Genomic DNA, 15397 nt, shown 5'->3' with positions numbered 1-15397 from the left:
TCTAACCTGATTTAACCTCCCACCAATATGAGAATTCTCTTTCCAACATCGTTGAAAATAAAGTCTTTGGTACAATGATTTCAATGATAAGAAGCCTATTTTCTAACAAGTCTACTTACTCCATTATTTAAAATCTACTCTATTTGGAGGTTGTGTCTGCATACTGAGCTTAAATTAGTTTTCTGTAACTTTTACCAACTGATTTGTTTTATAGCCACTTAACAGGGAATTTTCTTGCTCATGTAAAAGAGCCCCTCATAGTAGAAATAGTTACAAATATATATCTGCTTTACTATATAAATATTTACTTTTTTTTTACCTGGTTTTTTACTCTGGAGTTTATCTTAATAAATGTAATGCCACAAAGTTATGAGATTACTCACAATCACATTTGGAAATGAGCTATTCCTGGAGAGTCTCAGCTTTTATTTTATTTGTGGGTTCCCTATGTCATTAAAGCTTCTACATTTTCTCATATTTTCTTTTGAAATGGTACCTCTTCTACAAACTGTGATTGAGTCTCTGGTTCTGGAAGAAATACCTTGTAACCAGAGATCTCTTTGTTCCTCTTTAAACCTGTCACAGTGTTGGCCTGGTGCAGGAATCTGTCACAACCTTTTCACTCAACAGGGTTTTCAAGCTGCTACTCCAGGGCTCTGAACTGCTCCCTCATTGCCCATTCTCCTGCTCTATGCACTGCAATATAACCTCTCTAGAACAAACACTCTCTCTCCACAGGGGTTTCCCTCTATACCTGAGCAACACAAACCAGCCCTGCTCTCGTTGTTTTTCTTCAAACCTCACAGAAGCCCTCAATGTTCTATTTCGAGAACAGACACTGTCTTGTACACAGTCAATGACTTGGGACATTGAAAGACAATCACTAGCCTTGTCTAACTAATGTACTCCCTGCTCACCAAACGTAAGAGATATTCTCATCTCACCTGTACACTCCTTTTTTTTAAATTAATTTTTATTGGAGTATAGTTGCTTTACAATGTTGTGTTAGTTTCTGCTGTACAGCAAAGTGAATCAGTTATATGTATACATATATCCCCTGTTTTTTGGGTTTCCTTCCCATTTAGGTCACCAAAGAGAATTGGGTAGAGTTCCCTCTGCTATACAGTAGGTTCTCATTAGTTATCTATTATATATATAGTAGTTTATATATGTCAATCTCAATCTCCCAATTCATCCCACCTCCCCTTCCCCCCGGTATCCATATGTCCATTCTCTACATCTGTGTCTATTTCTGCTTTGCAAATAAATTCAGCTGTATCATTTTTCTAGATTCCATATGAGCAATATTATACAAGATTTGTTTTTCTCTTTCTGACTTACTTCACTCTGTTTGACAGTTGCTAGGTCCATCCACGTCTCTGTAAATTGCACAGTTTTGTTCCTTTTTATGGCTGAGTAATATTCCATTGTACATATGTACCACATCTTCTTTATCCATTCTTCTGTTAATGGACATCACTTGTACCCTCTTACCTCACCTGTACTTGCTCTGTAATTCTTCAACTCCGACCTTCTTCCCCATCTTTTATGCTATCTTCTATGCCTTTATGTTGAGTATGGATACTCTTGAAAATCCTTAGCTTTTCTAAGAATGCTCTTCTCTCCTTATGCTAAATGAAACCTGAGAATTCTCCAAGGACACCAGAAACATCCTGCTCTGGGAGGTTGATCATTCTTATACACCCGAAAAACTGAGGAGACAGGTGAGATTGTCAGCATTCTCCTGGCTCCCTACTGCTTCTTCCAGAATATAATTCCTTCACATTAAGATCTTTTACCAACCTCTGCCCTTCCTCACTAGTGTCATCTACTAACTTTCCGGCCACTTCTCCTCAAATCCATGGGTATTTGGCAACTGGTTTCTTACAAACTTGCTCTTCATCCCAGCTTCTGCCAAAATCTTCAGGGATTTCAAAAAATGAACATCTCATACCAAGTAGCAGCATGATTTCTGGGTTTTTGGTTCATCATCACAGGACCTTTACTCCAATCCATTTCAATGACACCACTTAAAAGAGAAAAGAAGACAATTCTCACTACAATCTGAGTAATATTTCAAATCACATTAAAATTTGAAACACAGAATTATAGAGATAGAGAAGAATAAGTACATAAATTGTTTACTCTTGCTCTTTTTTAGCTGAACATAAAGCCAGAATTCCTACTCCTTCCCTCTGAATTAATCTGCATTTGCAGTTGAAATGTAGGTGGTGTTCATAGCTATTTTAGATGACTCAGTTACCTAAATCTGGTGATTCTTATTTCCTTTTCTTCACTGACTTTTGTTCCAAATTTCTTTAGTCATGGAGAAAGTTTTTCATATTCCAAGGACCAAAAAATCAGAAGGAAGAAAAAAACCAGGATGTTAACAGTCATGCAATATTTGAAATAAATGCCAATTTGACTTCCTACTTTTTGCTGAATATTTGTAATTCATTTTTAGGATTATTATCATTTCAGGAGGCTTCACAAAGCACAGAAGAAAATGAAAGAAAGGAAATACTTTGTAACAAAGCAAGTTTGTTTGATTTTGGGGGACAAGTTAGTCTTGTCTTAAATTTTGGGTTTGTAATCATGAGAACCTATTCCATAAAAATTTCAAAACCAAAAATTTGTTTCCATAATGTTTTTCTGTATTGATAACAAGAACTTGACACATCAGTTTGGCTCTTGGTTTAATATTTTCTTATATATTGCCTGCCAGTGAAAAGAATTGGAAATGCCATGTATAAATTTTACTTTTGAAACAAAGTCTTATTTGGTGAAATTTTTATTTTTTTGAAGATGAACAAGCATCTTCTCTGTGGCTAATGGGCCTGAAACAGGAAGAGATTCTGATTCAAACAATGACAGTGCACAGCTTGGCCAAAAGACAGAAAACTTTAATATATTTCACATTCCATGGCATACTAATTTAAGACAAATCACAATTTCAGTGAGCTTTTGTTTTCTCCTTTGTAAAATGTAGAAGAACATTTTACCTGCTAGAAGAAAGAGCTGATTATAAAGTCTCTTTCATTCCCAAGTATTTTTCATAAACTGTAGGAAAATCATTTTGCTAGATTTTATGGCTAATGTGGATGTTAGTAACAGACAAGAGAGCAGCAATATAAGCTGATGCAAAGAGTATGGCATATAGAATAAAAAGTTGAATCCATGTTCCAATTCTATCATTTATTAGCTCTGTGACTATTACAAATAATTCAACATTTCTCAGTTTCTTTATTGGTTAAGTAGAGACAGGGCTGTGTGAGAACTAAATATAATTGCCTCTAAAATCATTATTTGAACTAGAAAACATTCTACAAATGTCTGAATTCCAACAGTGCTTAAGATAACTGACCACATGAAGCCTTTAAAACAGTTGGAAGGACCTTTTTTTCTTTTTTAAAGTTTACTTAGGTAATACTTAGTTATACTTAGGTATAATTGACAAATAAAATTATAAAGTGTACAACATGTTGATTTGATATACATATATATTGTGAAAGGATTCCCACACTTGACTTAATTAATACATCCATCACTTTGTGTGTATATATATATATATATATATATATATATATTTATTTATTTATTTATTTATTTATTTATTTTGGTTGAGGCCACTTACATTCTACTATGTTAGAAAATTTTAATTATACAATACAATATTATCACCTATAGTCATGATTATACATTATATCCTCATAACTTTTTATCTTATAACTGAATGTTTGCACCATTTTACCAACCTCTACTTGTTTCTCCCAACTCCCAGCTTGACTTTATTTTTTAGATTCCACATATAAATGACAACATGAAGTATTTGTCTTTTTCTTTCTTGTTTTTTCACTTAGCATAATGCCCTCCAGTCTCATCAATGTTGTTGCAAATGTCAGGATTTCCTTGTATTTTAAGACTGAATATGAATAATATTCCATTGTGTGTGTATGTATAGATGTATGTAAATATACATAGGTTGTTTCCATATGTTAACTATTGTGAATAATATTGCAAGGAACATGTAGATAGAAATATAACTGTAAGACAGCAATTTCATTTCCTTTGAATATATAACCAAAAGAGGACTTACTGGGTCATATGGTAGTTATATTTTTAATTTCTTGAGGAACCTCCATACTGTTTCCATAGTGGTTGCACCATTTTACATTCCCACCAACAGTACAATAGGGTTCCTTTTTCTCAACATCCTTGCCAGCATTTGTTTTCTCTTGTCTTTGTGATGATAGTTATTCTAACAGATGTAAGGTGCTATCACATGGTGGTTTTGATTTGCATTTCTCTGTTGATTAGTGATGTTGAGCACCTTCTCATGAACATGTTGCCCATTTGTATGTCTTCTTTGGAAAAAAAATCTGTTCAAGACATTTACCCATTTTTTAATTGGGTTATTTATTTATTTATTTTGCTATTTATTTATTTATTTTGCTATTAAGATGCATGAGTTTGTTGAATATATTAGATATTAACTCCCTGTACATTCTTAGCTCTTTTGTTGAAAATTAATTGACCATATGTATGTGGTTGCATTTCTGCACTCTATTATGTTCTATTGATCTATTATGTCAGTTTTTATGCCAATACCATACTGTTTTGATTACTGAAACTTTGTAATATAGTTTGAAATGGAAGTGTGATGCCTCCAGCTTTGTTCTTCCTTCCCAAGATTGCTTTGACTATTCAAGATCTTTTGTGGCTCCTTAAAAATTCAGGATTTTTTTTTTCTATCTCTGTGAAAAATGCCATTGGAATTTTCATAGGGATTGCATTGAATCTGTACATCACTTTGGGTAATATGGACATTTTAACAATATTAATATTTCCAATCCATGAACACAGACTATCTTTCCATTTATTTGTGTCTTCTTCAATTTCTTTCATCAATGTGTTATAGAATTAGTGTATAGATCTTTCACCTCTTTTGTTAAATTTTTTTCTAGGTATTTTATTCCTTTTGATGCTATCATAAATATTATTGTTTTCTTAATGCCTCTTTCTGATAGCTTGTTGTTATTGTATAGAAACACAACTATTTCTGTGTATTGATTTTGTATCCTGCAACTTTCTTCAATTTGTTTACTAGTTGTAACAATTTTGTTTGTGTGTGTGTGTTCGTGTGTGTGTGTGTAGTCTAGGTTTGCTATATATAAACTCACATTATCTGCAGAGACAATTTTTCTTCTTTCTTTCTGATTTGGCTGTCTTTTATGTATTATTCTTGCCTAACTACTATGGTGAGGACTGCCAGTACTGTATTGAATAAGACTGGTGAGAATGGGTATCCTTGTCTTGCTCCTGATCTTAGTGAAAAGTTTTCACTTTTCTCCATTGAGTATGTTGTTAGCTGTGGATTTGTCATGTATGAACTTTATTACACTGAGGTACATATCTTACATACCCATTTTATTGAGAGTTTTTACCATAAACAGATGTTGAATATTTTCAAGTGTTTTTTCTGTGTATATTGAGATGATCAAGTGATTTTTATCCTTCATTTTGTTAATGTTCTGTATCTCATTGATTGACTTTCATACGTTGAAATCATAAATATCCCTGGAATGAATCCCATTTGATCATGGTGTATGATTCTTTTAATGTACTCTTAATTAGGTTTGCTAGCATTTTGTTGAGGATTGTTGTCTCTATGTTTATCAGGGATATTGACTTGTAATTTCCTTTTTTTGTAGTGTCTTTTTTCTGGCTTTGGTATTAGGGTAATGTTGCCATTGTAAAATTAATTTGAAAATATTTGCTCCTATTCAAAATTATTGAAGAGTTTGAGAAGGATTGGTATTAGTTTTTCTTTAAATATTTGGTGGAATTCACCAATGAAACCATCTGGTCTTGGGCTTCTCTTCGTTAGGAGGTTTTTGATTACTGATTCAATCTCCTTACTAATAGTTGGTCTGTACCAATTTTCTGCTTCTTCAAGATTCAGTCTTGGTAAGTTGTAATGTTTCTAGATTTATCTATTTCTTCTATGTTATCAAATTTGGTGGCATGTAATTGTTCGTAGCAGTTTATTATGATCTGTAGTATTTCTGTGTTATCAGTTGTAATGTCTCTTCTTTCATTTCTGATTTTATTTGAGACTACTTTCTTTTTCCTTAGTTAGTCTAGTAAAGGTTTCTCAAGTCTGTTTATCTTTTTTAAAAAATATTTCTTAGTTTTATTGATCTTTTCTATTGTGCTTATAATCTTTATTTCATTTATTTCTTCTCTGGTCTTTGTTATTTCCTTCCTTCTACTAACTGTGGATTTAGATTGTTCTTCCTCTTCTTGTTCCTTGAGATGCAAAGTTATGTTGAATTATTTCTTTTTTTCCCTTAATGTAGGCTATTATTGCTATAAACCTTCCTCTTAGGACTGCTTTTGCTGCATCCCATAGGCTTTGTTTGTTGTGTTTCCTTTTACAATTGTCTCAAGAATTAAAAAAAAATTTCCTTTTGATTTTTTCTTTAAACTATTTGTTGTTCAGGAGCATGCTGTCTAATCTCCATGTATTTGAGAATTTTCCAGTTTTCTTTTTGATTTCTAGCTTCATAACATTTTGGTTGGGAAAGAGGCTTAATATGATTTCCATCTTCTTAAATTTATCAAGACTTGTTTTGTAGCCAAACACTTGATCTATCCTGGAGAGTATTTCACATGTGCTTTAGAAAAATGCTTATCCTGCTGCTACTGGATGAAATGTTCTATATTTTTCAGTTAGGCTCATCTGATCTAACATGTCATTTAAGTCCAATGTTTCCTTATTGATATTCTGTGTGGATGATAAATCCATTTTAAGTGGAGTATTAAGTGCTTTATTATGTTGATTACTATTTATTTCTCTCTTCAGATCTGTTAATATTTGCTTTATATATTCAGGTGCTTCAGGGGTAGGTGCAATAAATATTTATAATTGTCATATCCTCTTGATTAAGTGACACTGTTATCACCATACAATGATCTTGTCTCTTGTTACAGTCTTTGGCTTAATGTCTATTTTGTTTGATATAAGTATAAATATCCCTGCTTCTTTTGATTCCTATGTGCATGCAATACCTCTTTCCATCCCTTCACTTTCATTCTATGTATATCTTTAAAGCAGCAGCTGGGAACATCAGGATGTTAGATTAGCCCCGATCCGAGAGAAATTGAAGATGGGCGTTTTTGCTCACTCTGTGCTGAGTCAGAGGGAATAGTCACTGGGAGTGTTTGTGTGCCTAAGAGGGACATTTTTGTTTGTGTGGCCCCTGGGGGCTCATGGATGCTGAGCTCCTATTAGCTCCCAGAGATAGGTGATTTTGGAGCCAGTCCTTGGGTGGTCTCCATAGCGGTTGATGTGCCAGATGTGTGGACAAACTCCTTTCAGGGATATGCTGGCAACTTGGTTTTACTGGAGTGAGCCACAGACAGAAGTGGGAGAAAGTGCCCATTGACTCTTTTGGGCTCCAGCGAGGATCACAGCCAGCACTTAGATGTGTGCTAATTAGAAGCTGGACCTTCAGGCATCAGCTTATAAAGCATGCAGTCAAACCCTTTCCAGGGAAAAAGTGGGAGATGGGTGTTTTACCTGCTCCCTCTGCACTAGGCCTTGGGGGTATAGCCATGGTGTGTGCTCATGTGCCTATTAACAACTGATTCCTTATTTGCTATAGTCTCCTGGGATTCATCAACACAAGCCCTGTGGGCTTTCTGAGCTAGGTGATTTGGAGACATGTCTCATAGGTGTCAGTCTTAAAAGTTGGGGTGCAAGATTTTTGGTCCAACCCTTTACTTCTTAGAGAGAAGCGGGGAGTTGAAGATTCCCTCCTGATTGTATGACACTGTGCCGAGGGTGGGGTTTATGGTGAGAGTGTTTCAAGTCTTCCTCTCCATTTCAATGTAGATATTTTCTCATCACTCAACGTGTCAGAGTCACTCAACTAGCTCCTGGATTCCTTTCAGAGGGAATTCGTCAGTGTGTGACTATATATTCTATGAGCAGTTGGAGGAGGGAAATCTAGGACTCTCCTATGTTGCCATCTTGGTGATATGGAAAGGCAATATTAATATAGATGAAATGAATGGGCAATGGGAGGCAATTAAACTCAGAAAATGCTGATCTAACCATAAAAGAAATTACTGAAACATGTTTTATAACTGTATGAACTTTAAACCACCTAGACCCAAATCTGGCCATCAATATCTGTCTAGTTCCAATATATAGAATTCATTTATGGCCAAATTAATATAGGGGATTTTTGTTGTTTTGTTGTTGCTGTATATTGGCAAGTACTTGCAAAGTGAACTGTAGGATATTTTGTTCCTTAGAATTTGTGTCAATTTCAGAATAAGGAAATGAATATGAAGAATAATATAAGTGAACATTTCCAAAATATTAAAAAAAAATAGAAAACAAAAATGTGATTTGGACTTTATTTAATTTCCTGTTGTCATCACATGAAGAATTCTTCAAGTTCTGTAAAAAGGGAAAAGGAGTAAACATGTTTCTTATATTTAATGATTTAGGCCCAAGTTGACAAATGCTTTTTAATACCAATTCAAAACTATATGACTGCCAGCTATTGTCAATTGCTCATTGCAAAATGAGTTTAGTGGGCAGAAGGAGGATTCCAAGCCTCACAGTTGGATTACTAATTTCAGGCTATGTCTGTAAAGCAAAACAAGACAAACATTACCTTGGAATATCTAGCAGTCTGGTATTCTCTACCACCTTAAAAACACATTGGAATATTTTAAAAAAATTAATCTGGTATCAATCATACTGTTTGAAGTGGTCTTCAGTTCAATACTGAATGGAAATGGAGATCTGGTTACTATGTGTAAATCAATGGAAGAGTTGATACCACTGTAAAACAAACCTTTTGAGACTGCTGTTTCATGCAACAATGATTAAAGCCTTAGCACATGTGACGGGCACATAGTAAGTCTTCAAGGAACGTCAGCTATTACACTACTTTCACTAAGGACCTAGTCTCAGAACAGGATGGAGGAAAGGAGAAATGAGCTATTATCACACAATTCTACATGTAAGTAGAGAAATCACAGATTTATTTTTAATCCACAGTTAAAAAAAAAAAAAGGTCGTGGTTAAAGATGGTGGAGGAGTAAGACGTGGAGATCACCTTCCTCACCACAAATACATCAGAAATATACCTACATGTGGAACAACTCCTACAGAACACCTACTGAACACTGGCGGGAAACCTCAGACTTCCCAAAAGGCAAGAAATTTCCCACGTACTTGGGTAAGGCAAAAGAAAAAAGAAAAAAACAGAGACAAAAGAATAGGGATGGGACCTGCACTTCTGGAAGGGAGCTGTGAAGGAGGAAAAGTTTCCACACACTAGGAAGCCCCTTCACTGGGGAAGATGGGGGGTGGTGGTGGGGAGGAGAACACAGCAATAGGGGTGTAGAGGGCAAAGTGGAGAGATTCCCGAACAGAGGATTGGTGCCGACCAGCACTCACCAGCCTGAAAAGTTGTCTGGTCACCTGCTGGGGTGACTGTGAGCTGTGAGCTGAGGCTCTGGGTTCGGAGGTCTGATCTCAAGGAGAGGACTGGGGTCAGCTGCGTGAACACAGCCTGAAGGAGGTTAGTGCACCACAGCTAGCTGGGAGGGAATCCGGGAAAAAGACTGGAACTGCCTAAGAAGCAAGAGACCATTGTTTCAGAGTGCGCGAGGAGAGGGGATTCATGGCACAGTCTAAACAAGATCCAGAGACAGTTATAAGCCACGGCTATCAGTGCGGACACCAGAGACGGGCATGAAATGCTAAGGCTGTTGCTGCAGCTACCAAGACGCCTGTGTACAAGCACAGATCACTATTCACACCTCCCCTACTGGGACCCTGTGCAGCCTGCCACGGCCAGGGTCCTGTGATCCAGGGACAACTTCCCTGGGAGAACACATGGTGCACCTCAGGCTGTTGCACCATCACACTGGCGTCTGCCACTGCAAGCTTGCCCCGCATTCCATACCCCACCCTCCCCCCCATCAGAGTGAGCCAGAAAACCCTAATCAGCTGTTTCTTTAACCCTATCCTGTCTGGGTGGGGAACAGATGCCCTCAGGCGACCTACATGCAGAGGCAGAGCCAAATCCAAAGCTGAACCCCAGGAGCTATGTGAACAAAGAAGAGAAAGGGAAATCTCTCCCAGCAGCTTCAGGAGAAGTGGATTAAATCTCAACAATCAACTTGATGAACACTGAATCTCTGGAATAACTGAATAGACAATGAATCATCCCAAAATTGAGACACTGGATTAGGGAACAACTCTAGACTTGGAGTTTGTTTTCTGCATCTAATTTGTTTCTGTTTTTATGTTTATCTTAGCTTAGTATTTAGAGTTTATTATCATTGGTAGGTTTGTTCATGGATTTGGTTGTTCTATTCCTTTTTTTATTTTTTTTATATACAGATATATATTTTTTCCCTTTTTCTCTTTTTTCTGAGTGTGTATGTGTATGCTTCTTTGTGTGATTTTGTCTGTATAGCTTTGTCCTAGGGTTCTGTCTGTCCATTATTTTGTTTTTGTTTTATTATTTATAGTATAGTTTTTAGCACTTGTTATCACTGGTGGATTTGTTTTTTGGTATGATTGCTACCTTCTTTCCTTCTTTCTTTTTCTTTTTTTATTACTTTATTTTTTCTATTTTAAATAATATTTTTATTTTAATAACTTTTATTTTTCAAAATAAAATTAAAAAAATATTTTAATTACCTTATATTATTTTATTTTATTATTTTAAGAATTCTTTAGGGCTTCCCTGGTGGTGCAGTGATTGAGAGCCTGTCTGCCGATGCAGGGAACACGGGTTCATGCCCCGGTCCGGGAATATCCCACATGCCGTGGAGTGGCTGGGCCCATGAGCCATGGCTGCGGAGCCTGCACATCTGGAGCCTGTGCTCTGCAACAGGAGAGGCCACAACAGTGAGATGCCCGTGTACAAAAAAAAAAAAAATTATTTAAAAGGTTATTAAAAGTTTTTATATAAATATTTTAATAACTTTTTACTTTATTATTATTTCTTTCTTTCATTTCTTCTACCTTTTCTTCTGAGCTATGGGGCTGACAAGTTCTTTGTGCTCCAGTGGGGTGTCAGGCCTTTGCCTCTGAGGTGGGAGAGGTAAGCTCAGACACTGGTCCACCAGAGACCTCCAAGGTCCATGTAATATAAACCAGTGAAGGATCTCCCAGAGATCGCCATCTCAATGCTAAAACCCAGCTCCACTCAATGACCAGCAAGCTAGAGTGCTGGACACCCTATGCCAAAGAACAAGAAAGACAGGAACACAACCCAACCCATTAGCAGAGAACCTGCCTAAAATCATAATAAGGTCATAGACACTCCAAAACACACAACCAGACACGTTCCTGTCCAGCAGAAAAACAAGATCAAGGTTCAATCACCAGAACACAGGCACGAGTCCCCTCCACCCAGAAGCCTACACAACCCACTGAACAAACATTAGCCACAGGGGGCACACACCCAAACAACAGGAACTATGGACCTGCAGCCTGTGAAAAGGGGACCCCAAACACAGTAAGTTAAGCAAAATGAGAAGACAGAGACACGCACAGCAGATGAAGAAGCAGGGTAAAAACCCAGCAGATGAAACAAATGAAGAGGAAATAGGCAGTCTACTTGAAAAACAATTCAGAGTAATGACAGTAAAGATGATCCAAGATCTTGGAAATAGAATGGGGAAAATACAATAAATGTTTAACAAACACCTAAAAGAACTAAAGAGCAAACAAACAATGATGAACAACCAAGTAAAGGAAATTAAAAATTCTCTAGAAGGAATAAATAGCAGAATAACTGAGGCAGAAGAATGGATAAGTGACATGGAAGATAAAATAATGGAAATAACTACCACAGAGCAGAATAAAGAAAAAAGAATGAAAACAATTGAGGACAGTCTCAGAGACTTCTGGGACAACATTAAATGCAAAAGCATTTGAATTATAGGGGTCCCAGAAGAAGAGAGGAAAAAAAAGGAGGGACTGAGAAAATATTTGAAGAGATTATATTAGAAAACTTCCCTAGTATGGGACAGGAAATAATCAATCAACTCCAGGAAGTTCAGAGAGTCTCATACAGGATAAATCCATGGAGATAGACGTCAAGACACATATTAATCAAAGTATCAAAAATTAAATACAAAGAAAAAATATTAAATGCAGCAAGGGAAAAACAACAAATAACATACAAGGGAATCCCCATAAGGTTAATAGCTGCACTTTCAGCAAAAACTCTGCAAGACAGAAGGGAGTAGCAGGACATATGTAAAGTGATGAAAAGGAAAAACATACAACCAACATTACTCTATGAAACAAGGATCTCATTCAGAGTTGACGGAGGAATTAAAAACTTTACAGGCAAGCAAAAGCTAAGAGAATCCAGCACCAGCAAACCAGCTTTACAAAAAGTGCTAATGGAACTTCTCTAGGCAGGAGACACAAGAGAAGGAAAAGACTTACATAAACAAACACAAAACAATTAAGAAAATGGTAATAGGAACATACATATTGACAACTACCTTAAATGTAAATGGATTAAATGTCCCAACCAAAAGACATAACCTGGCTGAATGGATAAAACAACAAGACCCGTATATATGCTGTCTACAAGAGACTGACTTCATACCTAGGGACACATACAGACTGAAAGTGAGGGGAAGGAAAAAGGTATTCCATAAAAATGGAAATAAAAAGAAAGTTGGAGTAGCAATTCTCATATCAGACAAGATAGACTTTAAAATAAAGACTATTACAAGACACAAAGAAGGACATTACATAATTATCAAGGTATCAATCCAAGAAGAAGACATAAAAATTGTAAATATTTATGCACCCAACATAGGAGCACTTCAATACATAAGGCAAATGCTAACATCAATAAAAGGGGAAATCAACAACACAACCATAGTAGTGGAGTTTAACATCCTACCTTCACCAAGGATAGATGATCCAAAATGAAAATAAATAAGGAAACACAAACTTGAAATAATACACTAAACAAGATGGACTTCTTAATTGATATTTATAGGACATTCCATCCAAAAACAACAGAATACACTTTCTTCTCAAGTGCTCATGGAACATTCTCCAGGATAGATCATATCTTGGGTCACAAATCAAGCCTTGGTAAATTTAAGAAAATTGAAATCATATCAAGTATCTTTTCGGACCACAGAGCTATGAGACTAGACATCAATTACATTAAAAAAAATCTGTAAAAAAGACAAACACATGGAGGCTAAAAATTACACTACTAAATAACCAAAAGATCACTGAAGAAATCAAAGAGGAAATAAAAAATACCTAGAAAAAAATTACAATGAAAACATGACGACCCAAAACCTATGTAATGCAGCAAAAGCGGTTCTAAGAGGAAAGTTTATAGCAATAAAATCCTACCACAAGAAACAAGAAAAATCTCAAATAAACAACCTAAACTTACACCTAAAGCAATTAGAGAAAGAAGAGGAAAAAAAAACCCAGTCAGCAGAAGGAAAGAAATCATAAAGATCACATCAGAAACAAATGAAAGAGAAATGAGGGAAACAATAACAAAGATCAATAAAATTAAAAATTGTTTCTTTGAGAAGATAAACTAAATTTATAAATCATTAGCCAGACTCAACAATAAAATTAGGGAGACGGCTCAAATCATTAGAATTAGAAATGAACAAGGGGAAGTACCAACTGGCACTGCAGAAATACAAAGGATCATAAGAGAATACTACAAGCAAATATATGTCAATAAAATGGACAACCTGGAAGAAAAGGAAAAATTCTTATAAAAGCACATCCTTCCAAGGCTGAACCAGGGAGAAATAGAAAATATAAACAGACCAATCACAAGCACTAAAATTGATACTGTGATAAAAAATCTTCCAACAAACAAAAGCACAGGACCAGATGGCTTCACAGGCGAAATCTATCAAACATTTAGAGAAGAGCTAACACTTATCCTTCTGAAACTCTTCCAAAATATAGCAGAGGGAGGAACACTCCCGAACTTAATCTAAGGGGCCATCGTTACCCTGATACAAAAACCAGGCACAGATGTCACAAAGAAAGAAAACTACAGGCCAATATCACTGATGAACACAGATGCAAAAATCTTCAACAAAATACTAGCAAACAGTATCCAACAGCACATTAAAAGGATCATGCACTATGATCAAGTGTGGTTTATCCCAGGAATGCAAGGATTCTTCAATATACGCAAATCAATCAATATGAAACACCATATTTACAAACTGAAGTACAAATACCATATGATAATCTCAATAGATGCAGAAAAACCTTTCGAAAAAATTCAACACCCATTTATGAGGAAAACTCTCCAGAAAGTAGGAATAGACGGAACTTACCTCAACATAATAAAGGCCATATATGACAAACTCACAGATAACATCATTCTCAATGGTGAAAAACTGAAACCATTTCCTCTAAGGTCAGGAACAAGACACAGATGTCCACTCTCACCACTATTATTAAACATAGTTTTGGAAGTCTAAGCCACAGCAATCAGAGAAGAAAAAGAAATAAATGGAATCCAAATTGGAAAAGAAGTAAAACTGTTACTGTTTGCAGATGAAATATTACACATAGGGAATCCTAAAGATGCTACCAGAAAACTACTAGAGCTAAGCAATGAGTTTGGTAAAGTAGCAGGATGCAAAATTAATGCACAGAAATCTCTTGCATTCCTACACACTAATGATGAAAAATCTTAAAGAGTAATTAAGGAAACACTCCCATTTACCACTGAAACAAAAAGAATAAAATACCTAGGAATAAACCTACCTAAGGAGGCAAAAGACCTGTGTGCAGAAAACTATAAGACACTGATGAAATAAATTAAAGATGACATAAAGAGATGGAGAGGTATACCATGTTCTTGGATTGGAAGAATCAACATTATGAAAATGACTATACTACCCAAAGCAATCTACAGATTCAATGCAATCCCTATCAAACCACCAATGGCATTTTCACAGAAATAGAACAAAAATTTTCACAAATTATATGGAAACACAAAGACCCCGAATAGCCAAAGCAATCTTGAGAAAGAAAAACGGAGCTAGAGGAATCAGGCTCCTGGGCTTCAGACTATACTACAAAGTTGTAGTAATCAAGACAGTATAGTACTTGCAAAAAAGAGAAACATAGATCAATGGAACAGGATAAAAAGCCCAGAGATAAACCCATGCACATGTCATCACCTTATTTTTGATAAAAAGTCAAGAATATATAATGGAGAAAAGACAGCCTCATCAATATATTTTGCTGGGAAAGATGGACAGCTACATGTAAAATAATGAAATTAGAACACTCCCTAACATCATACACAAAAATAAACTCAAA

This window comes from Hyperoodon ampullatus, assembly GCF_949752795.1.
Source record: "Hyperoodon ampullatus genome assembly, chromosome: 5".
Lineage (NCBI taxonomy): Eukaryota > Metazoa > Chordata > Mammalia > Artiodactyla > Ziphiidae > Hyperoodon > Hyperoodon ampullatus.
Note: the sequence above shows the minus strand (reverse complement) of the source record.